Source organism: Rattus norvegicus, chromosome 19, assembly GCF_036323735.1.
Source record: "Rattus norvegicus strain BN/NHsdMcwi chromosome 19, GRCr8, whole genome shotgun sequence".
In the NCBI taxonomy this organism is placed as follows: Eukaryota; Metazoa; Chordata; class Mammalia; order Rodentia; family Muridae; genus Rattus; species Rattus norvegicus.
Window position 1 is genome coordinate 60,716,604 of NC_086037.1, and position 24,153 is coordinate 60,740,756.

The window sequence follows — 24,153 nt, forward strand, 5'->3', positions numbered from 1 at the left end:
GGCTTGAAGAAGGACCTCCTCTATGACTTTCCAACGCTTCTACATCCTCCTACCCATCACAGGATCAGGCACATGAAGTCATCTGTTTGTGCTGTTGTTAACCTTTAAAACTCCAGTGTGAATACAGCTCGAGAAACAACAATGGGACCAGACAGAGATGCATGCAAAGTGCTTTGAAATCTGTGCCTCCATACCAAAGTTTGTGCGGGAGATAAAAATTGGAACATATTGGAGAAGATGTTAACGGTTTAGAGACAGTGGAATCTCCATTGAATGCAATAAGGATGACAATATATTTTATATTATGTAATAGTTATAATGAATAATACATAACACATATATTAGATATAATTTGTAATGCATGAGACCCTTGTGACCTTATATTTCTTGGATGATATTATGAGAATCTTTCTTTACATACTAAAGTAATTATAATAGCAATATGACATTTTTAATTTTTTGAGACTGTTATATAGGATTACTGTATTTACAACATTTCCACTGTCTTTCCTTCTAACTTCTGTTTTTCTCAATCTCTCTAAAATTCATTTCATCTTCTATAATTATTATTATATACAGATATACATAAATATATTACGTAACATTGTGGGGGAACAAAAGAAAAGAAAGAAACCAGTGTCTCATATCCAAGTTGTTTTCTAGTCTTTATAGCCTTGAGCCAAATGGAATGCATGAAGGTGGAGGCTAGAGATGTGGCTCAGACGTCAACCTCAGCAACCTTCTTTTGTTGTTGGTGTTGTTGTTGTTGAAGGATCAGCTAGTAAATATTTTAGGCTCTGGGGATTATTTATTCTGTTGCAAAATCCACCTGGGTGCCACAACACAAAAGCATGTGGAGATTTGGCCCATAAGCATTACTTTGTGGACATCTAGCCGGGTCCATCAGGAGACAAGTGATTTTCCCCCATGAGACCTTGGGAACAAGTTATGCTAGAGGGTTCGAATATAAATGCAATGTCTATTTCTAGCTTCACATCTGGTGTTTAACTCAGGCAAGCCCCTCCTTCCCTAGGACTCAGTATCCTCATCTTGGAGGTACTGATGTTTTGGCTCTTCAATATCTTCAGTTGGCATTCACTTTCTTCCCTCCTGCATGAGTCCTCAGGGCTCATCTCCTTTCTGTCCCAGCTTCTGGGGAGATAAGAGAGATCAGAGACAGCTCTGCTCCAGCTCAAGACTCACTTCCAGTAGCTTCTCTAAGTATGAGCTTTTCAGCAAAGACTAGAGCTCCAAGGGCCAAGCTCCAAGCATGAGTCACCAGACTGGTGGAGATGCTATGACTTGCTCTGTTCCTTCCCTTTCTCCAGGCACTGCCCTCTGAGGTTGTGGGTTGGAACCTGGCAGTGTGGGAGAAAGGGGCATCTCTCTTCCCAGCCCCACCTCTGGGTCATAGGTAGGGCCTGCTGGGCTCCACCCACAGTCCTTGGACCTGTTCCTCATACTTATTTGCTCGTGTGTGTGTGTGTGTGTGTGTGTGTGTGTGTGTGTGTGTGATACCTGGCAGCCTTTGTACACTTTCATGAGAACCAGTGGGCTCAGATCTCAGTGTTACCCCCACATCCTCTGCTTAGAAAACTCAGGGCTTACCTTGTCTACTCAGCTGGTCTCCACGTCTCTATAATGTGCCCCCACATCTGAGAACATTCCCCTGGTTCCCTGGGTATTGTATTCCTCTGTTGCTACCTTGGTTTTCTTTGTATGAGTAACGCAAGAACGTCTGGGACTGGGAATGGCCTGAGTATTTAAATACTAGGCAAGCTGTACAGAAAGGCAGGGTATTCACCTGCTAATATTTCTATTCTCCAAGTGCAGAACAGTTGTTACTTCCTCACTCTGTGTTCATCCTAGGACAAACTGATGTGTATTGACCAAATTCCTTAAAAGTAGATTTTATTTTGTGCTTGAAAGAAAAACAAACACTCATTTCCTACCAGGCAGTAAATGTAGATTCTTATCCCAATGGAACAGTTGGTTTTGGTGGTTCTCCTGATTTAAACTTTTCCTTTGACAAATATTCTTGACCAAAAAAATTCAGCTGATTGGCAGGTTGGATATCAGTGTGAGTGTGATGCCTATCCTGGGTCGCCAACTCAACTACATCTGGAATTAACTAAAAATGCAAACATAGTTGGGCACACCTGGGAGGGATTCTTGCTTAGTGAAATCACTTGAGGCAGGAAGATTTACTTCTGATCTGGATCTTTGAGATGTGAAGACACAAAATGTAGATGTTTTGAGGTGGGATAGCCCACATCTCACCTGGACCACATCTTCTGCTAGAAGTCTGTATAAAGGGCATGGAAGAAGGGAGCCTCTTTCTATTTGCCTGCTTGCTGTGGCTCCATCTGGCATATCCATGCCTCCATGGGCATTATAGCCTACTTTGTCAGGATTCCAGTGTATATTGAAGACCAGGTGACATCCTGTCTAGTGGATTGAACAGTTATTGGATCCTTAGATTTCCCTCTTATAAACTACCATTGTTGGATTACCTGGATCACAACCTATAAACCATTCTAATAAATCTCTTATATATACACGTATATGTATACATATATGCGTACACATATGCATATTTATATGCATATAATGTATATATCTACATATATGCACACACACACGGCAACATCCAATGGCTGGGGGCCTGTGCATAAGGAAGTTTGCAGAGGAAAGAGATAGCATCATGCATATGCAAGTTTCATTCTTTTTCTTGAGTTAGTGTCTATCATCGCTGCTGTCATCTATGAACACCAGACTCAGTACTTCAGCTTTTCACCATTGACTCAATGTCACTAACTCTCCAGGTTGCTTCTAGGCCTTCAGCATGGATCTAAACCCCAGAGATTTTCCTTTTCTTAGACTGGGAAGCTACTGGCATCTCTTCCTCTCTAGATTAGAGATGGCCACTGCTGGGCTACCAAGCTCCTGTACTATAAGTCATTCCATAGAATCTCCATTTTAATGGTTTGTACACATTCTATTGGCCCTACCACTTTAGAGAACCTTTTCAGAGGTGAAGACAGCAGAAACAAGGAGTTCTTGGCAAGAGATTGAGACACTGAGTGATAGTCTTGAGAGATTGTGGTCATTTTTATCTACATTTATTTCCATTGCATTTCTGTCTCCAGTGTACATACATTGCCTCCAGACAGGGGACACTGTCCAGCACCTATCATAGTCCCCATCCCTTGCATTTCCCTGTCTTTATATCAAAGTCATCAGATTTGAGAACATATCCCCATCCAAAGTTCAGATTTCAGGGTCACCCTGAAGGAGTGGATTAGTAGGTGGTTCAACAAACTGTGTCTCTCCGCCTGATCAGGTGGGCACTCCTGAGGTTGCAGAGCGGAGGAGACCACCAACACTGCCCACCCCTGCCCACATCCCTGGCCCAAGAGGCAACTGTATAAGGCCTCTGGGTTCCCGTAGGGGAGGGCCCAGGAGCGGCAGGATCCCTGCGCCTGAGACACTGCCGGAACCTGAAGGAAACAGACCGGATAAACAGTTCTCTGCACCCAAATCCCGTGGGAGGGAGAGCTAAACCTTCAGAGAGGCAGACACACCTGGGAAACCAGAAGAGACTGCACTCTGTGCACATCCAGACGCCAGAGGAAAACACCAAAGTCATCTGGAACCCTGGTGCACGGAGGCTCCCGGAAAGAGCGGCGCAGATCTTCCCGGTTGCTGCCGCCACGGAGAGGACTTGGGCAGTACCCCACGAGCAAACTTGAGCCTTGGAACCACAGGTAGGACCAACTTTTCCCCTGCAAGAAACCTGCCTGGTGAACTCAAGACACAGGCCCACAGGAACAGCTGAAGACCTGTAGAGAGGAAAAACTACACGCCCGAAAGCAGAACACTCTGTCCCCATAACTGGCTGAAAGAAAACAGGAAAACAGGTCTACAGCACTCCTGACACACAGGCTTATAGGACAGTCTAGCCACGGTCAGAAATAGCAGAACAAAGTAACACTAGAGATAATCTGATGGCGAGAGGCAAGCGCAGGAACCCAAGCAACAGAAACCAAGACTACATGGCATCATCGGAGCCCAATTCTCCCATCAAAGCAAACACGGAATATCCAAACACACCAGAAAAGCAAGATCTAGTTTCAAAATCATATTTGATCATGATGCTGGAGGACTTCAAGAAAGACATGAACACACTTAGGGAAACACAGGAAAACATTAATAAACAAGTAGAAGCCTACAGAGAGGAATCGCAAAAATCCCTGAAAGAATTCCAGGAAAACACAATCAACCAGTTGAAGGAATTAAAAATGGAAATAGAAGCAATCAAGAAAGAACACATGGAAACAACCCTGGACATAGAAAATCAAAAGAAAAGACAAGGAGCTGTAGATACAAGCTTCACCAACAGAATACAAGAGATGGAAGAGAGAATCTCGGGAGCAGAAGATTCCATAGAAATCATTGACTCAACTGTCAAAGATAATGTAAAGCGGAAAAAGCTACTGGTCCAAAACATACAGGAAATCCAGGACTCAATGAGAAGATCAAACCTAAGGATAATAGGTATAGAAGAGAGTGAAGACTCCCAGCTCAAAGGACCAGTAAATATCTTCAACAAAATCATAGAAGAAAACTTCCCTAACCTAAAAAAAGAGATACCCATAGGCATACAAGAAGCCTACAGAACTCCAAATAGATTGGACCAGAAAAGAAACACCTCCCGTCACATAATTGTCAAAACACCAAACGCACAAAATAAAGAAAGAATATTAAAAGCAGTAAGGGAAAAAGGTCAAGTAACATATAAAGGCAGACCTATCAGAATCCCACCAGACTTTTCGCCAGAAACTATGAAGGCCAGAAGATCCTGGACAGATGTCATACAGACCCTAAGAGAACACAAATGCCAGCCCAGGTTACTGTATCCTGCAAAACTCTCAATTAACATAGATGGAGAAACCAAGATATTCCATGACAAAACCAAATTTACACAATATCTTTCTACAAATCCAGCACTACAAAGGATAATAAAGGGTAAAGCCCAACATAAGGAGGCAAGCTATACCCTAGAAGAAGCAAGAAACTAATCGTCTTGGCAACAAAACAAAGAGAATGAAAGCACACAAACATAACCTCACATCCAAATATGAATATAACAGGAAGCAATAATCACTATTCCTTAATATCTCTCAACATCAATGGCCTCAACTCCCCAATAAAAAGACATAGATTAACAAACTGGATACGCAATGAGGACCCTGCATTCTGCTGCCTACAGGAAACACACCTCAGAGACAAAGACAGACACTACCTCAGAGTGAAAGGCTGGAAAACAACTTTCCAAGCAAATGGTCAGAAGAAGCAAGCTGGAGTAGCCATTCTAATATCAAATAAAATCAATTTTCAATTAAAAGTCATCAAAAAAGATAAGGAAGGACACTTCATATTCATCAAAGGAAAAATCCACCAAGATGACCTCTCAATCCTCATCTTCGATTGGTTTATATACAAGTGTGCAATTTCTAGGCTTGAAAGTAAAATGATGCTATCTGGTGCTGGATAGAGGAGCCTTATTTTTTATTATGGCAGCTTGCTATTTTTGTAACATGGTGATTTGGTTGAACACATTAAAGTACAGTAGTAACTGATCTCCCCCTCTTCCTGGATGAGTGAGGAGATGATTAAATGTTGATGTCAGCATCCATGAGCATATTCAGATGAGCTTCTGCTTCTGTTGAAAAGGATGCTGTGTTTGATTGTGGTCCGAAGCTTTGAAGCACTACTTGGCATCTCCTTCCTTGGAGGTCTCACTGTTTAAACATAACAGATTTGATAGCTTGTTGGTAAGGTGAGGTCCAGCTTGTCTCCACTAGGTCATCTTCATGTGAATCCGGTGGTTATACGGTTTTGTTCTAGGGATATTTCATTTTTTAAATAACGGTTTTAGCTGACATTCATGGAGAGAATGAATCCTTAGAAGTGTGCCACTAGTGAAAGGAAATCCTGTCTAGAGTATGTTTCTTTACAAAGCTGTGTCACACCATCCTTTGGGCCCTCTGCTGGAAAAGTAGAATCAAGTCTCAAATAATGCCTTTTAAATTGTATCCTCTAGTATTATAGATGTAGGACAGTACTGTATCATACCTCTGTGGATGTAAAATAGTTTGTACCTGCTTTATGATACGTAGTAGTGACCGTGCTTTATCAGAGCTGTTTTTAATGATGTTGCTCAGAATGTTTTCTTTCCATATGATGATTGAGAAGCTAATTTAAAAAAAAATGGTGCCAGGTACCACAAGAGTAACAGAACTGTGCTGTTTTCTCGGGTTTTGTTTTTTTACTTTTTTTTTTTAATGGAGTGTGCTGGATGTCTCTACAGTTTTGTTCAGATGACTGCAGAACCTGGAAAAGCTGTTGCTGCTGTTGATGCATAACACACTGCTATTATTGGTCTTTTTATATAAATATAAATATATATATACAGATATATAATTTGAATTTTTTGAAACTTTACCTGTGCTGTCAACTTTCGAAAAAAGTATCCCCGTTTACTGTGTTGAGTTGGCACTGTACAGAAATTAACAGCCATATTGGTCTAGAAATGTTGAACTTAAGTTTTTTCCATTTGTACAGGGGTAACACACTGTATTAAATATGTAAGGTCTTATATACGTGGGTTTGATTACAAAAACTAATAAAGTATTCTCTAAATTAAAAAAAAAAGAATTACCTTAATCCTAAATAGATCAAACCCTACCTCTTTCGAGAAATACTCAAAGAGCACAAAGAGTGAACCCTATGGACAGTCCAGATGTCTTCTAGACACAATGGCTTGGACACTATATACATGAATTACATAATAGAAAGACTAATGTAAGTGCCTTCAGTGTCTCATACATCCACTTTGGTTCTGCTTGCACAATAATGAACTGTAGGTGCGATGTTTTTGTGCACTGTGTAAAAATTATCCTCGTATTATTTAAATGCTGATTTCTCTGCCCTCATATCTGGTTGCTATCTGAACATGCCATTGTAATGCTTTTCCTCAGTATCTTCTGTTTCAGTTTGTGTAAACAGTGCTCCCCATTTATTCTCTGATCAGCCAGTGGTTGGTCAGAAGATTGAATAGGCCTGGGCTTCTGCTAGACAGGGCAAAGGGTGAGAAAGAGGAAGAAAAGGGGATTCTCCCCTAGGAAGGTCTGGGAGAGACATCATGAAAAAAATACCTGAAGTCCAGAGAATCAGACCAATACTAAATGGAAGAATCTTGGGATTTTGACTGAGATTATCTCAGAGGATTAGAGTAGATTATTATTAACTGCTCAGCTATTGAGCCATAGAGTTTATCAAAAAAATCTTATAGTTTCTGTTTCATTTATTGGGAACTAGCCAGGGATACAGACATTTCAAAACAGCCACCTTGGGAATGCACTTAATAATGGACAGGCACTAACCAAAATGTGTGGCTTGTTAGGTCCAAGTGGATCAAGGACCTCCACATCAAACCAGACACACTCAAACTAATAGAAGAAAAACTAGGGAAGCATCACGAACACATGGGCACTGGAAAAAATTTCCTGAACAAAACACCAATGGCTTATGCTCTAAGATCAAGAATCGACAAATGGGATCTCATAAAACTGCAAAGCTTCTGTAAGGCAAAGGACACTGTGGGTAGGACAAAACGGCAACCAACAGATTGGGAAAAGATCTTTACCAATCCTACAACAGATAGAGGCCTTATATCCAAAATATACAAAGAACTCAAGAAGTTAGACCGCAGGGAGACAAATAACCCTATTAAAAAATGGGGTTCAGAGCTAAACAAAGAATTCACAGCTGAGGAATGCCGAATGGCTGAGAAACACCTAAAGAAATGTTCAACATCTTTAGTCATAAGGGAAATGCAAATCAAAACAACCCTGAGATTTCACCTCATACCAGTGAGAATGGCTAAGATCAAAAACTCAGGTGACAGCAGATGCTGGCGAGGATGTGGAGAAAGAGGAACACTCCTCCATTGTTGGTGGGATTGCAGACTGGTACAACCATTCTGGAAATCAGTCTGGAGGTTCCTCAGAAAATTGGATATTGAACTGCCTGAGGATCCAGCTATACCTCTCTTGGGCATATACCCAAAAGATGCCCCAACATATAAAAAAGACACATGCTCCACTATGTTCATCACAGCCTTATTTATAATAGCCAGAAGCTGGAAAGAACCCAGATGTCCTTCAACAGAGGAATGGATACAGAAAATGTGGTACATCTACACAATGGAATATTACTCAGCTATCAAAGACAATGACTTTATGAAATTCGTAGGCAAATGGTTGGAACTGGAAAACATCATCCTGAGTAAGCTAACCCATCACAGAAAAACACACATGGTATGCGCTCATTGATAAGTGGCTATTAGCCCAAACGCTTGAATTACCTTAGATGCCTAGAACAAATGAAACTCAAGACAGATGATCAAAATGTGAATGCTTCACTCCTTCTTTAAATGAGGAAAAAGAATACCCTTGGCAGGGAAGAGAGAGGCAAAGATTAAAGCAGAGACTGAAGGAACACCCATTCAGAGCCTGCCCCACATGTGGCCCATGCATATACAGCCATCCAATTAGACAAGATGGATGAAGCAAAGAAGTGCAGACCGACAGGAGCGGGATGTAGATCGCTCCTGAGAGACAGCCAGAATACAGCAAATACAGAGGCGAATGCCAGCAGCAAACCACTGAACTGAGAATAGGACCCCCGTTGAAGGAATCAGAGAAAGAACTGGAAGAGCTTGAAGGGGCTTGAGACCCCATATGTACAACAATGCCAAGCAACCAGAGCTTCCAGGGACTAAGCCACTACCTAAGGACTATACATGGACTGACCCTGGACTCTGACCTCATAGGTAGCAATGAATATTTTAGTAAGATCACCAGTGGAAGGGGAAGCCCTTGGTCCTGCTAAGACTGAACCCCCAGTGAACTAGATTGTTGGGGGGAGGAGGGTAATGGGAGGAGGATGGGGAGGGGAACACCCATAAAGAAGGGGAGGGGGAGGGATTAGCGGGATGTTTGCCCGGAAACCGGGAAAGGGAATAACACTCGAAATGTATATAAGAAATACTCAAGTTAATAAAAAAAAGAAAAGAAAAGAAAAAAGAAAATAAAAAAAATGTGTGGCTTGTCAAAACAAAAAACAAAAAAAAAAAAACAAAAAACTGTGTCTCTCCCCAGTCCTGGGGATACCTGCATACAGATGGTTTATATCATCCCCCCCCAGAATATTGTTCTATAGTTTTTATTCCTGGTGAATCAGTCTTATTTAAAGAGTCATGACTGGTACTCCTTGTGCAAATGACCCCTAGCTAGTTACTTTTTAAAATATAATCCTTCAAGCATCATGTCCACACCATATACTTTCCTCAGGACTGAAAACAGAGAACCAAGAATATTCCCTTTGTGGAGTGTGTCTTTGGCTCCTTACTCAAAGCCTTCTGGGATATCACTTGGTTATCTCTAGAGCTAGCTGGTGTTGGAGATTCAAATTCCTCCCCACAGCAGCTGTCTAACCTATACTGTAGCTTTCTTGTTACCATGGCACCAGTGTTTTCTGACTGGCCCAACTGCTATTTTATTGTACATACTATTACCTGCAAATAAGTGACCACCAAGCCTTGTTGATTTTTTTTATCATAAACATTTGTCTCTTCCCATGTTTATTGTTACTCTGTCTTTAGAAATTCACACTAGAAATCTGCAAAGGATTTTTAACCTACTTGCTTTTAACCTCAATCTCTGTCATTATTATTATTATTATTATCCATTATTGCTATTACTATTATTTTTGTTAATTTGGAAGCGATTGAATTCAGGGTCTTATTAGGTAAGTACTCTCCCACTGAACTACATTCCCATCTTATTTTGTATTTTGAGATAGGCCCTCAATAAGTTACCCTTACTTGAACGAATTTTGTAGACCAGGCAAGTCTTAAACATAAGAGTCTCCTGCTTTCACCTCCTGACATGACAGTGAGACACAACCATGCTTAGACTCTCCTTGTTTTAATTTATTCAGATTGGTCATTGTTCTGTAACAACACTTCAAAAACTACCACAAACATCAGACTCCAACCTGCTGTGTGAGATCTTGCTGAGATTCTGAAATGCAACATGTTCTCTGGTCTTGAATGGTCTATGAATGTCAATCCAAGAAGCAGTCCTGGCTGACACTGTTTGTTCCCTCTGTAAGTCTTTGCTCTCCTTCATTGGCTGCCCACACTAGCTTGAACTTCTAAATTTAGGCTGACACGCAAAGACAAAAATTGTTGGTTAGTGCCGCTCTTATTCAAGTTTCCCCTTCTTGAGATTCCTCACACAGTTATTTCTGACTGTATTTCTTCATCTTAGCATTTGCTATCTTTCACACCAAGAACACTGCCTTCATCTTGCTTTCTCCTAATCCTCACTCATCCTTGAAGGTACACTAAATCTCCATGTAATCTCTTCCCTGAGTTCCAAGCCAGTCTCTTGTCTTCTGGGTATCCACTTTCTGGTACTCGTCCCTGGGTCATTTAACTGACTGCCATATTTTTTATGGTGTATCTATTTTGCTCAACTAACTAGACAGTGAGCAGCCTGTGCCAAAGACTGTATATTCTTTACACAGTGGACAATATATAGTGATTTTTTTTAAAGAAATAGAAGAACAAGAATGGCTATTTTGAATTTTGTTGATGACAATCAGAGCTTCTGAGGGGAGTCACCAAGGGTGGCTAACATTTCCCTACATATATGCTTGCCCCTCTATGTACCAGTAACTTTGAATTTCTGTGACCAAAGTATGTCACAGAAGTAACTCCTGGCAACATACTTTTATTTTGGATCATGGTATCTGAGGGTTTAAATTTGTCAGGATGGGGAAGGCATGGTGGAGTTCATGATAGTGGAATTGTGTGGATTTATATCATGGTGGACCAAGAATCAAGAGAACATTGGAACCCAGAGCATATTCTAATCTTTGAAAGTCTATCAGTGAGTGAAATGCTTTTTCAAGTGACATCATGCCTCTTAAAGATCCCATAGCCTCCTAACACAGCAGTCCTAGCATGAAAACAAGTATTCAAACACATAAGCTGATAGGGGACATTTCAAATTTGAACTATCATATATAGAATGTTGTCATTTGCCTTGCTAGTGGTGGCTTACTATAGAAGTCTCATCTTACAGCTCCCTTTGTTAAAGATGTCTCTGATCATCTCCAGTTAGTCTGTATTCTTTGATGTCATTTCTAAGCACACTGCAGTCTTCTTTTGCAATAGTACAAATCACATTTGAACTTATTTTGATTTTGCTGCTTTCCACATTTGTTCTTCTTTCTGCAGAGGATTCTGGACCCTTGCATGACCCCACCCACTTTATGTTGGGTCCTCTGTTAGACAATCTAAAATCAAAGTGGGAAGGACTGTGGTTAGTAGATCTACAGTCACACATATTATTGTAATTATTCAATAAATGACAATGGTTCTGGATAAGGGTTGATACTGTTTTCCATGGAGTACTTAACAATGTCAGGAAATGTTTTCATTTTTACATCTAGGGTAAATTTTCTGGCATCTAGTGGGAGGGGACAGAGAAGCTAGGCAATGCTCTATAAGGTAGAGTAGCAGTATTCCAAAGCAAAAAGATATCCAGTACCAAAAATATTAATGAAATGGAGATTCAGAAAACTTGATACCAACCAATGTCATCTAAGTGAGTTCCATTCCAAATGTGAAAATGGGCTTCTGGGTAAACATTTCTTGGGAGCTTCACAATGCTGGATTTTGTCATCTTGCTGTGCCGTGTTCACTGTTCTTTCAGAAGATGGGTTGAAAATGTTGTTCCCATAAAAAGGCAATGGCATTAAAGAGACACTAGATGCTGGTCTAATGAGAAGGCACAGCAAACAAACAATGGGCACATAAGGCTGACAATCTGAGTTCATCCCCCAAATACACAGGAGATGGAAGGAAAAAATTGACTTCCAAAAGTTGTCCCCTTCTCTCCACAAATACGTTGTGGTACCTACCTATCTGATCTCTCTCTCTCTCTCTCTCTCTCTCTCTCTCTCTCTCTCTCTCTCTCCTTCTATCCCTCCCATATTTCTCTCTCTCGCACACACAAACCTCACAAATACATAGATACATTTTAAATTTTAAACAAAAAGAAACCCTAGAATCTGTGTCCTATCCATACTGATGCCATGTCAAACATCCACATTCAAAGTTCTAATCCCCTATAAATGTGAGAATGTCTTAAAAAAAACTTCTCTGAAACCAAGGTTATGTTGGTAGGGGAATTTTATTTGTGCTACCTAACTGTCTCTAGGGACTTCAACCCAGATTCCAGAGGGCTGAATCCAAAGATCTAGGAGTTTTGCCCATATTCCCCAGTTACCCAGGCATCCAAAGTGTTATCTTGGCACAATCTGCATTTGGGCATTTTCAATAGGAATAGAAGCACAAGAAAACGTGTTGAGAATACTTAGGCTGATGGCATGCTGGGGTCTCCAGCAGGCATGCTTAGAATGGGAGTCTGAGGACTTCATGCCTTTGATTAAATCCCCACCATCCTTCATCTGCTTTTGAGCCTAGTCTATCAAAGTCCTACTCTTTTCCCAACTTTCAATGACCTTAGATGCTCTCTCATTCTCTCTGCTTGAGTATCACCACACTCTCCTAGTACCTTGGACAGCCTCATGCCTTCTCCATTTCAGTCTTTGCACATGATGTTCCTTTGACCTTGTATACTCTTCCTCTCCTGTGTTATTTCAGTAACCCTTACCTTCTGTGTGTGTGTGCAAGTATGCTTCCCATGGCCTTCTTATGACATCCAGGTCAGCCCACCCTGGGCTTTCCTAGTGTCTTTTCTCACTGCCGATGGCAATAATTTAGTCTATAATTATATAATATAGCACTCTGTGTTCATACATTTTGAGATATTGAAATACAGTAACTTTGTAATTTCAGTACTTAGATATTGCTTTGAGACCTCAATGCCAAGTCCTGGTCATGCTGGGATACCACCTTCCTTCTGAAAGCTTCTTATTTCCCTTTGACTGTATGGCACTGGTGATCCTCCAGAATTGTTATCTGTGGTCTGAGCCAACATCCACCACCCTGTTCCTTAGAATCCAAGCTCACATTTCCCCTCTACAATGAATTAACTAATAATCACAAAGTCTAGCATGCTTATCTGTTGTCTTTGTTACATTTTAAATTCAAAAGAGTAGGCAAAGGGCATATGACCTGACCTCTAAGATTTACAGTGCAATGCTTGTGTTAAATCAGTGGTTCTATGACTTCCTAATGTTATGATCCTTTAATATAGTTCTTCATGTTGTAGTGACCCCAATTATAAAATTAACTCATTGCTACTTAATAATCACAATTTTCCTACTGTTATGAAGGATAATGCAAATATCTGATATGCAGAGTGTCTGATATGTGACCCCCCAAAGAGGTCACAATCTGAGAACCACAGTGTTAAATGCTTGTGTCATTTGATCTTGACATTTCTAAGAGTTGGGAGTAATTGCTTATTTCCATTGAACAACCAAGGTTTCTAAAAAAAAATGTTTTATATGAAGGGGGATGAAAGGGAGGAAGCTCTCAAGCTCTGAATATTGGGGTGGCATTATGCAACACTTCTATTATGGGACACAGTGGGAGCTCCTGTATCATGGGGACTACTGCAGAGACACTTTCTCAAAGTGCTTTGTGTCCTCGTAGACTTGCCCTGTAGATGTTTCTTTCTAATGAAATGTTTAAGTCAATCAGGTAGCTGAGCCCCTAGAACCACCCCCTTCAATATGAGATATGGATGAAACCATTTCTGGTTTCCATTGGTGTACCAAGCAATGTCTAAGATGGCCTTGGGAGTTTCTGAGTTTTGATGTTCCTAGTGTCATCTAGTCAAGTGGGGGCTGGATCATCTTCCAGGTTCACTACTGACAAATGCATCATGGTAGAAGTGCTCACATGCCTCTTCCAAGATGTTCCAAAAATGTCGTGTCTTCTTTCTTGCTCATGCTGAGTGAATACAGCTGCCACCCTACACAGTGCCTTATGGGGAGTCGTGATGTCACTAATGTGAATGAATATCCCCAAGTCAGCCACAAACTAAGGTCATCATCGCAATCGCCCCTCCCCAAAAGGGATAGCTGACATATATAGACATGTGATAAAATCTGGCAGAGAAGTCTTCTCCATTGTGTCTTGAGAAAAGATTATTGTCCTGTCTGGCAAATATAGTCATGTAAGGGATTTGATAGCTTGGATAGGAACTGTCTTCAGAAAGCTCATGTGTTAAAGGCTTGGTCCACAGGCCCTGGGGCTACTGAGAGTGTGGAATCTTTAGGAGATGAAGCCTAGTAGTAAGTTCTTGGAAGTGTGCCTTTGAAGGGCTCGTGGAATTTCTGATCTCTTGCTCTTTCCTTTAGTATCCTGGTCATAAAGTTAAAAATCCTCCTTACTACACACTCTAGAAATAACCTTACCACCCAGAGGCTCAAAGCAACAGGATCAATGAGTGATGGGCTGAAATCTAGAGAGTAAACCATTCTTCTTCTTGAGCTAATTTGGCGGGGGGTTATTTGTTGCAGTAATAGAAAGCTGAGTAAGAGATTGTCACCCAGGTAAGCCATGCTTGGGGTATCTACCCCATAGAAACTCTGGGAGGCATGGAGGGTCTAGTGCTTACAGATAAGCAGTGGGAGAGCCAGGAATGGTAAACACACAACATTGACTCTTGAAGGAGAGAGATGTATAACCTGTTTTCCATTGGGAAGGCTGGAAGCATCCATGGTCAATAGCCTGTGTACCTGTAATTTCCTATCTGTGTGCTGCAGACCACATTGGACCCTCCTACAGACCCTTACCATGACATTGTATTTCTCATCTTTATGGAAGATATCACATGTACTTCTGATGACCTATGTTCTATGTCTATGGCAGAGACCATTCCAGAGCCTCCCTGAGACCCTAATCATGAGGTTGTTTTTCTTAGTTAATCTATAGAACCTATCTTTATGGAAGATAAAACACATTCTTTACATGACATTTCAATGTGGTCATGCCTTAAGCTTTATTGTGCACACAGAATTAGGTCATTATCATGAGGAGAATTTTTCACCAAGTTGTGCTGGGCTTAAATACACCTAAAATAAACTACTAGAGGCCAGACTTCTAAAGTGTAAATCAACACTAGCTACTCAGTCGTGCGGAACTGAACCACCTTATGCCTCCCACATATGGTTACTTTCTGGACACAATGTTGGCACAAGAAACTCCCCACAAGAAACTGTGAGAAAATAGATATTTGTTGTTTTAAATCACTAGATTTGAGGACCTGGTTGTTACACAGCAATAGATGACTGATACACTTTTGTAGCTAGCACTGCACTGTAGCTTTTTGGTTTGTTGGGGGTTTTTGTTTGTTTTCTTTATCTTTTTGTTTTGTTTATGTTTCCTGTAGGAATAAATTCCCTTTTTTACTTTAACACTTGGATATTCATTACAGTCTTTGCATGTGGTTACTTGTCCCTGGGTTTATGCATTCATTTTCAGAGACCCTTAATATTGATCATAGACCTACTGTACAGCAGAATGAACGGTGAATTCTTGAATGTGGGGACTTTGCCTAGTCTTCTTGTCACCTCAGAACCTAGCACAAAGCATTCGGATTTTATTTATTTATTTTTGAGCATGCATCTCTCTCTCTCTCTCTGTCTCTGTCTCTGTCTCTCTCTCTCTCTCTCTCTCTCTCTCTGTGTGTGTGTGTGTGTGTGTGTGTGTGTGTGTGTGTGTGTGTGCGTGAACATTTTGAGGCCATGGTACAATGTCAGATGCTCTTCACAATTTTTTTTTTGAGACAAAAATCTTACCTGAGGCTTGGCAGTTGAGCCTCCATATCCTCAGACCTAAAAATCACAGGTGCACGCCACTGTTCCTAGATGTTTTAACGGGGATTCTGGAGACTTAACTTGGGTTCTCAAGTTTGCAAGACAAATCTTTTACTGACTGAAATATTTTTCCAGCCTGTGGGTATTAGTCCGAGTTCTCTAGAGTCCCAGAGCTTATAGAATTAATGTGTGAGTGTGTGTGTGTGTGTGTGTGTGTGTGTGTGTGTGTGTGTGTGTGTAATTTTGCATTGTAGACTGTGGTCCAGGTATCCAACAGTTGTTGACTATGAACGGAAAAGTCTAAGGATCCAGTAGTTGTTCAGTCAATGAGACTGGGTGTCCCAGCTTGAATCATAAAGGACTATACTCTAATGGCAGTGAAGAAGTGGGTCGAGGGGAGTGATACAGGCAGAGGAAAGTTCCTTCTTTAACGCCCTGTGTCTTCCAGCAGGTGTGACTTCATGCCCTTACATAGGCTTCCAGCAAAAGGCATTGCCCAGATTATAGCTGGATTAAAGATGTGTCTTCCTACCTCAAAGATGGGGACTGGAAGTAGATTTCCCCACTTAGAATTAAGCAGAAATCTTTCATACACACGCCTTCCATTTGGGAGTTTTAGTTAATTCCAGATGTAGTCAAGTTGACAACCAAGACTAACCATCATAGCATACTATGCAGATTTTAAATGCTACAGAAAATCCGACGAAACTGGATTCAGACTGTTTACCCATCTTCTGTGATTCTCATCTCTGAACCCTAAAACTTTCACAGTGGGTAAAATGGTCTACTTCAATCCGAAATGACTAGCTCAAAATGAGAAAGAACAGTTTAAAAAATGTTTTAATTTGTTAAAAGATTCAACCCAGAATGGCTCTGTTACCTTTTCCCTGCCCTCCTATATCTTGGTCCAGGGATCGATGATAACCTCTTAGAAGGCGATAACAAGTTATTTTGGTCTCACTAAGAATGATCATGAAGCAACTGGTGTTTCTTTCTGAGTTAATAAAAAACATTTGCTGCAAAACCACAGGGCCCTGCAGATAAAGCAATTGGCAAGAAATGGTAGGCTTAAATACCAGAAAACAGCCCATATCCAAACAGGTGTGCCGTAAAGGAGCCTCTCAGTATGCAGCTCAACCCGGGCAAAATTGCTTAAGAAACTTTCCTTTTAGTCTGAAAAAAAAAATTAGACCCCAAACCAGCCCTCTAGTGTCCTTTTCAGATGCCACAGCTGGAAAAACAGATCTTGTCAGACAGTCCAAAGTAAGAGTTGTTTTAATTTTTTTTAAATGGCCAGATAAACAAAGCCTGGGGAGGGGACTGATTACAGTTTTGTGAATGTGGCCTTGGGCACAGGTCTTGTGAAAGACCTTTTACAACCTTCCAGAACTTTCAAACTTTAAGAGCTATGTTTGCCTCTTTGAATTAGCAGTGACCCACTTTGTGTTGTGTTGGGATGTATTTAAAAATATAGGATAGTGTGTGTGTGTGTGTCTGTGTGTGTGTGTGTGTGTGTGTGTCTGTATGTGTGTGTGTATGTGTGTGTGTCTGTGAGTGAGTGTGAGTGTGTGTGTGTGTCTGTGAGTGAGTGTGAGTGTGTGTGTCTGTGTGTGTGTGTCTGTATGTGTGTGTGTGTGTGTCTGTATGTGTGTGTGTATGTGTGTGTGTCTGTGAGTGAGTGTGAGTGTGTGTGTGTGTGTCTGTGAGTGAGTGTGAGTGTGTGTGTCTGTGTGTGTGTGTCTGTATGTGTGTGTGTGTGTGTGTGTGTCTGTGAGTGAGTGTGAGAGAGTGTGTGTGTGTGTGTGTGTGTGTGTGTGTGTGTGTGTGTGTGGTGATCCTAACCATGTGGGTCTTTGACTTAAGAGCACACATGCCTACAGAGAAAGCTTTGCTTTGTTTTCCATTAAGACCTGCTAAGTGCACAGGAAACGTGGCTTAGAGCCACCGGGGATCATGTAAACTATCTTACTTTTTATTTTTCTGGCCAAGAACAAAGGTAGGCTGTGCGAGAGTATCTGGAAGTACATGAGTTAAATATTTCCCACTGGGCTGTTTTGGTGTTTGTCATTATTTGTTCTTTGCCAACCTGTGTGGAGGAAGGAAAAAGTCAAAAAACAACCTTCACAGGGATTAAAACCTCTGGGAATAGTTAAGACTTACCATGGCTCAGTGGCAGGGAGATAGTGTGTGGTTGCAGTGGGAGTGGGTGGTCTTTGTGTCTGTAGTTCAAAGTCTGACTCCACCGTTGCTGAGAAAGGCGATAGTCACGTCTAAGCCCATTTTTACCTTTAGCATGACCTTATATGCATAGCACCTATGAAGATTGACCGTGTGTACATGCCAGGCATGTGCAGACACAGAAAGATGATATCCCTTGAATGTACATATGTGACATCATCACCTTGTAGCCTAGACTGGATTGAAACTTATAATCCTCCTGCCTCAGCCTCCAGTGGGCTAGAATTATAGGCATACAATATCCTGCCTGGTTCATTGTTATAAAGCAATCTACCCGTGGCTTCTACTTGAACCATTGGGCTACTCTCCTTGGAGTGTGCACTTTGGGTACATTCTTCTCAGCATGCATCCTTAGATTTCCATGCCTTCCTTTTATTATAGCTTTTATTAATAAATAAATATATTTATTAGTAAATAAACCAAATATGGCTTCATTTAGTTATTTTTTGAGGGTCTCACTATGTAGCCCTAGTGGGCCTAGAACTCACAGACTCTGCCTACCTCTGCCTTCCTAGTTCCTAGACTAAAAGTGGGCGCCATCACACCCGGCCATTTGTTACGACTTCTGATCTGTGCTGCGAGGAATGGAACCAAAGCCGGAGTGAAAACCAAAGCAAGATGATCGTTTGTCCAAGCTGTTTCAAAACATGTGATTCTGGACTCAGTCCTGCTTTCTTCCTAGCCAAGTGATCTTTTCCAGCTTCAGAAGAGCAGAGTGGGAAGAAGGTTCTCAAGTTGCTCGCCTTCAGGTAGTAACACCTGTGCTGGTTCGTGTGCCAAGCTTCCTCTCTGTGTCCTTCTAGTCACATAGTCTTCACCTGCTGCCTCCGTCAGACGAACACTCCCCTCTGCTCACATCTAACAGACCTTCAACATCCACCTCATAGCCCGGACAAACCAGACTCTGCTTTACTCCTGTGAACAAACATTTTGACTTGTGCCACATTCAGTGTTTCAGCAGATACAGCCCTTCTCTGGCTGGATCTAGGAGGAATCTGGGCTCCCTCTTAGAAACTGCATTTCCTCTAAGAAGTGATGGGGGTGGGAGGGTCTCCCTTTATGTTCTGAGGAACATAAAACATTCTCTCTCACCCCTCCTCCCTCCCTCCCTCCCTCTTCTCCTCCCTCCCTCCTCTCCCCAACAACTATTATAAATAGGCAGTCCTCTTATCTGATCACCCCCTAAATGTTTTTCATTTGAAGAACACAGTTAATTTTAGATAATTGTCAGAGATAATCTCAAACCTGTGTGTAACACGGGCCCGGGTTCTAAGTTCTTAGAATCTAAGAACAGCATGATTTGTCTAAAGGACCTTGTCTGGGCCCCACTGCCTGACTTGCCTCACACACACACACACACACACACACACACACACACACACACACACGCGCGCTCTTATCAGAACACAGTGAGGTTCTTTGCAGAATCAGAGAGGTGGCTCCCCTGTCTCCTCTCAGCTCCCTGTGTGGGATTTGAAGGCTGGAGACATACTCCACGGAGCAGCTCAGAGCAAGATGGAGTTAAATCCAAGGCCCCCAGCATCGCCTGCAGGGTTAATTCTGCAAGGATGGAATGACCTCTTCCCCCTGAGCCTCCCAGGTCCCTCCTGGAGATCCTACAAAGATAACTACAGTCATAAATGTTATGCAAAGGCTGCCTTGAGACCTTTCTAAATAGCAGGCTGTTTTCAGAGCCTGGGCAGCATTTGTCCTGGCCAGAGTTAAGAGGTAAAGAGCGTTCCACTCCTAAGCTTGCATGGAAAAAAGATTCTTGAAGGGTTTTTTCCCCCTCTTTCTCTTTCTTCCCTTTTGCTAACAAGGTATGCAGAGGATTCAAATTCCAGTAAGAGAAGGTTAAAGTGGGTGGGTTTACTGAATACAGTCATCGTCCCTCCACCCCTTGGTTTTTCCATAAAGTGTCATAAAACGCCACTGTACTAACAAACATTTTGGGAAGGGAACAGGCTTCAGGCCAAGATACCACAAGCTTAAGGGTGTGGGGGTTGGGGTGTCTGAGCCCTGAAGCACAACTTCCTGTGCAGAGTCATTCTTCAAGCAGAGTTCGACTTTAGCAGTCAGTCGTACTCTACCAACAATAGAGTTTTGGTTGTCAAGGGCTTCCCGGGGCAATGATACACAGCAGGAAGAAGCCACATGTACCTATGTATGACTCAGAAGTGTTCAGGAAGAACCAGGGAGATGGTTCAGTGGATAAATGACCTGAGTCCCAGAATATATGTGACAAACCCAACGTAGTGGTGTATTCCTGTAGCCTCGGTATAGGGGTATGGAGAGAGAAACACTCCCAGGTCAGGGTCCTGGGAGTTCACTGACCATGCAGTCTAGCTGAAAAGGCAAGCTCAGCTCTGTAGGAAAGTCTGTCTCAAACGCTAAGGTTGAGAGTGATCAAGGAAAGACATCCACCAGCCTCTGACTTCCACATCACACCACAGGTAAGTATACCTACATACATAGCTGATTATAGTCAGAGCATGTACCTCATACATACCACGCACAGATTATACACAAGCACTCAAACACACACACACACACACACACACAGTCACCTGCACACACCACACCATATATGTGAACATAAACACATACCACATGGACATAGACACATATGCATCTAACTCCTGCATACCACATACAGGCTATGCACATGCACACATGCATATGCCACACCATATATGTGAACACACACACACACACACACACACACACACACACACACCACAGACACCTACACATTATACAGACACCCAAGATTCAAGAAGAAAATCACAATTATCCTAATTCTCCCTAATCAAGGCTCTACTTATAAAGCACACAAAGATAAATGACTTGAATAGAGAAAACCAAATCTAAGCTTTTCCCTTAAAAGCTCCACCATTATTTATTTATTCTCACTTTACTTTTGTGAAATACATGCATGCTACTGATGAGAACAGAAGAGATCAGGACCACAGCCATGGCAGAGGGGAATCCAAGGAAGAGGCTTACCTGTAAAATACTTCAAGGGCCTTATAACAAAATCAATCTAAGTGGGGCTCCAGAGTAGCAAACCAGAAAAGAGCAGAGACCCTGGAGAAAGAAATGTATATGAATGAAGATTTTAAATATGATGAACATGGCTCATAAGTTATCAAAAATGGTTGTGTATTCACTAGACAACATTGAGGAGCTGACCGTGACCATATGTGGAGCCACAATACCTATATTTGTAAATTGTGCCAACTCTACCCTCTGGGAGGGTTAGTTATTGACAAGGGAAAGAAATAATAAAAGATTAGCAGGAGAAAATAAGGGAAGTTATGTGACTTAGAGACACATTTTCTACATGAGAGTTGACATCACAAGCCACAAGGAGAAGCAAAAGGTAGGCTTAATAACCAAATTGGGGATTTCTTATTAATAGAATACACCATTAGGATGAAGTTAATCAAAACAAATGTTAGAATAGAATAGTTGCACCTCTCAGAATACGCGATTGAAGATAAGCGATGGGAAACCTGAAAATGAATGAGAAAGGGGTCATCCAATCCAACACGCATAGCAGAAAGGGCTGTGGAAGGCAATTCACAGAGGTGGAGAGCCAGAAGGGTGATGTAATGTAACATGTCATTTCAACCCAGCAAGCCTTCAGATAGAGACTAAATGTAGTCAGTGAGAAACAGCTTTAGAGCCATCAGATGGCCCAGCATGAGAAAGCCGAATGCCTCCAAGTGTGGACTCGGGCTATTGGAGCATATGCACTGCGGTCCGCTCCAAGATTCATACTGGATATGACTGCCATTGTGACACCAGTAAGAGATGGGTCGTCTGAGAGGTGATTTGGTCATGGGGGCTCTACCATCCTGAAGATATTGATGGAGTGGTCATTGAGGATCTCTCTCTCTTTCTCTCTCTCTCTCTCTCTCTCTCTCTCTCTCTCTCTCTCTCTCTCTCCACCTCTTTCATATTTCTTTCCATATGCAGCCAATCTTCTGACACAGCAAGAAGACCTTTATTATCGTGGTCCTACTCAGCCTTCAGAACTGTGAACTCCATACACATCTGCTATATAATTTACATAGTCTATAGATGCTGTTGAAGCAGGAAAAGAGAGAATTGAGAAAACATGATTCACCACATAAGCTTAACTCTAAAAAGTAAGCTGACCAAAAGTGACCATTCCAGTCCCTAACTCCACTTCCAGAACGTCCCTAGGACCCCTTGCTAATGTCCATAAAAGAGAATGTTACAGGGTATTATGGGTCTGTGCCAGTGAGTTGACAGGCTAGGTCCTTGCATAAATGTGAGGTTAATGAAGTAGCAAAGCCATAAACTTGGTGCTGGGTGCTAACTGTAAGGAAAGCTACCTACCAGGCTGCCCTCACTGCTGTGAGGCTCTGGACAAAGCAATGCTCTAAACAAGACGTTAGATGCCTTCAACTGAGAAATGAAGAGGGGTCGGTCAATCTGGAAGATTCCAGATTGTAACAAGGGGGTTGAATCTGAAGCTCTTCCAAAAGAATCTGTGAGATGTCTGCTAGTCATATCTCATATACGGACCTCCTCAAGGAATACCATGATGGTCGTTTGAGAATTCTTCTATTGTTAGTTAACCTGTCCTGATGTCAGGGGGACGATCCAGTGTTTTTCCATGCAGGTCCCAAGTCACCCCCTATTTATTTGCATTGCTTTAGGATCTATCACCATTTCTTTTGACTCCATATGTAGTCCATGCTTCAAGGTCAGTGTCAAGAGTTCCTCAGACGGGTCTGTTCATGTGATGGATTTTGTGAAGTCTACAGAATGTGGTGTTCGATGGTAATGGGTTTTCCAGATTTCAGGGTCTAGAGTCCTCTAAGAACCCTCTTGGAGGGTTTGTCTAAGTTAGATTAGCTTCTGGCCAAAATATGGGAAGACCAGTCTACTGTGGGTGGAACCATTCTGTGGGCTGGGGTCCCAGACTGAATAAAAACTAGAAAGCAAGCCAATCACAGGCTGTCATTATTCTCTCTTTCTAATGGCACATGCACTGCCATGTGCATTCTTCTACTGCTAGAACTTCCTCAGCATGACAGGCTATTCCTTTGACCAGTACCCAAATAAACCCTTCCTTCATTCAGTTTACTGATTGCCAAGTACTTTATCATAGGAGAAGTTAAATTATCCAATACACATAGTAATGCAGTGATACTTCTACTTAGCAGAGTCGTAGATACAAGAGACTTTTTTCCTCTTCCTTTTACTGTGAAAATATTTTTAAGACCTTCTATTACCCTAAAGCTCATTAGGAAACTGTCAAGGCCTGGAAGCTGTAAGAATAAAATGAGATGAGGGACAACTGGTCTATTTCTCTTTCTGTGGGCCATCCAGGACTGAAGGGTCCATCCCTGAAGCAGGAAATGAAGGATTAAAGCCTTCTCCTAAGACACAGCCAAGTATTCCCGTTGTGTTGCTGATTAGGGGTCCTAGAGACAGAACAGGAGCTGTATCCCTTAGACTGAAATAGAATTCAACTGTCTCTGAAGGAGATCCAGACTTTGGAAATCTCCCAAGGAACAATAATTCAACTGAACTAACCTGATGAACTGTTTTTTACATGTTTGGAGAAAGATAGTCAAACATTGACCAGTTTCCTAGAACTGAATCAGCTGGGCAAAGGTAGACTTTTATGAGGCCTCTGCAGTACACCCACAGAGCTGCTTGGAGCGTGCAGCTCTGCTACAGAATGAAGAGAGGGGAAAACATGGCTCTAGTCCCCATGAGGAGTCTATCCAGATGAGGCACATGTTTTTCAGTGCCTGGTAATTGTGTATTCAAAGATGAAATGTTGATGAATTCACTGAGCTTGATGGATTGGCTGTCTGCTCCGTGCCTGTGATCGGCAGGGTTTCTATACGGCTTATCTCATATCCTCTTCCCATGCTCTTCCAAGGAAAAGATTGACACTGTTAGGAGGTTTGGGAAAATTTCCAGATCAGTTGGCTT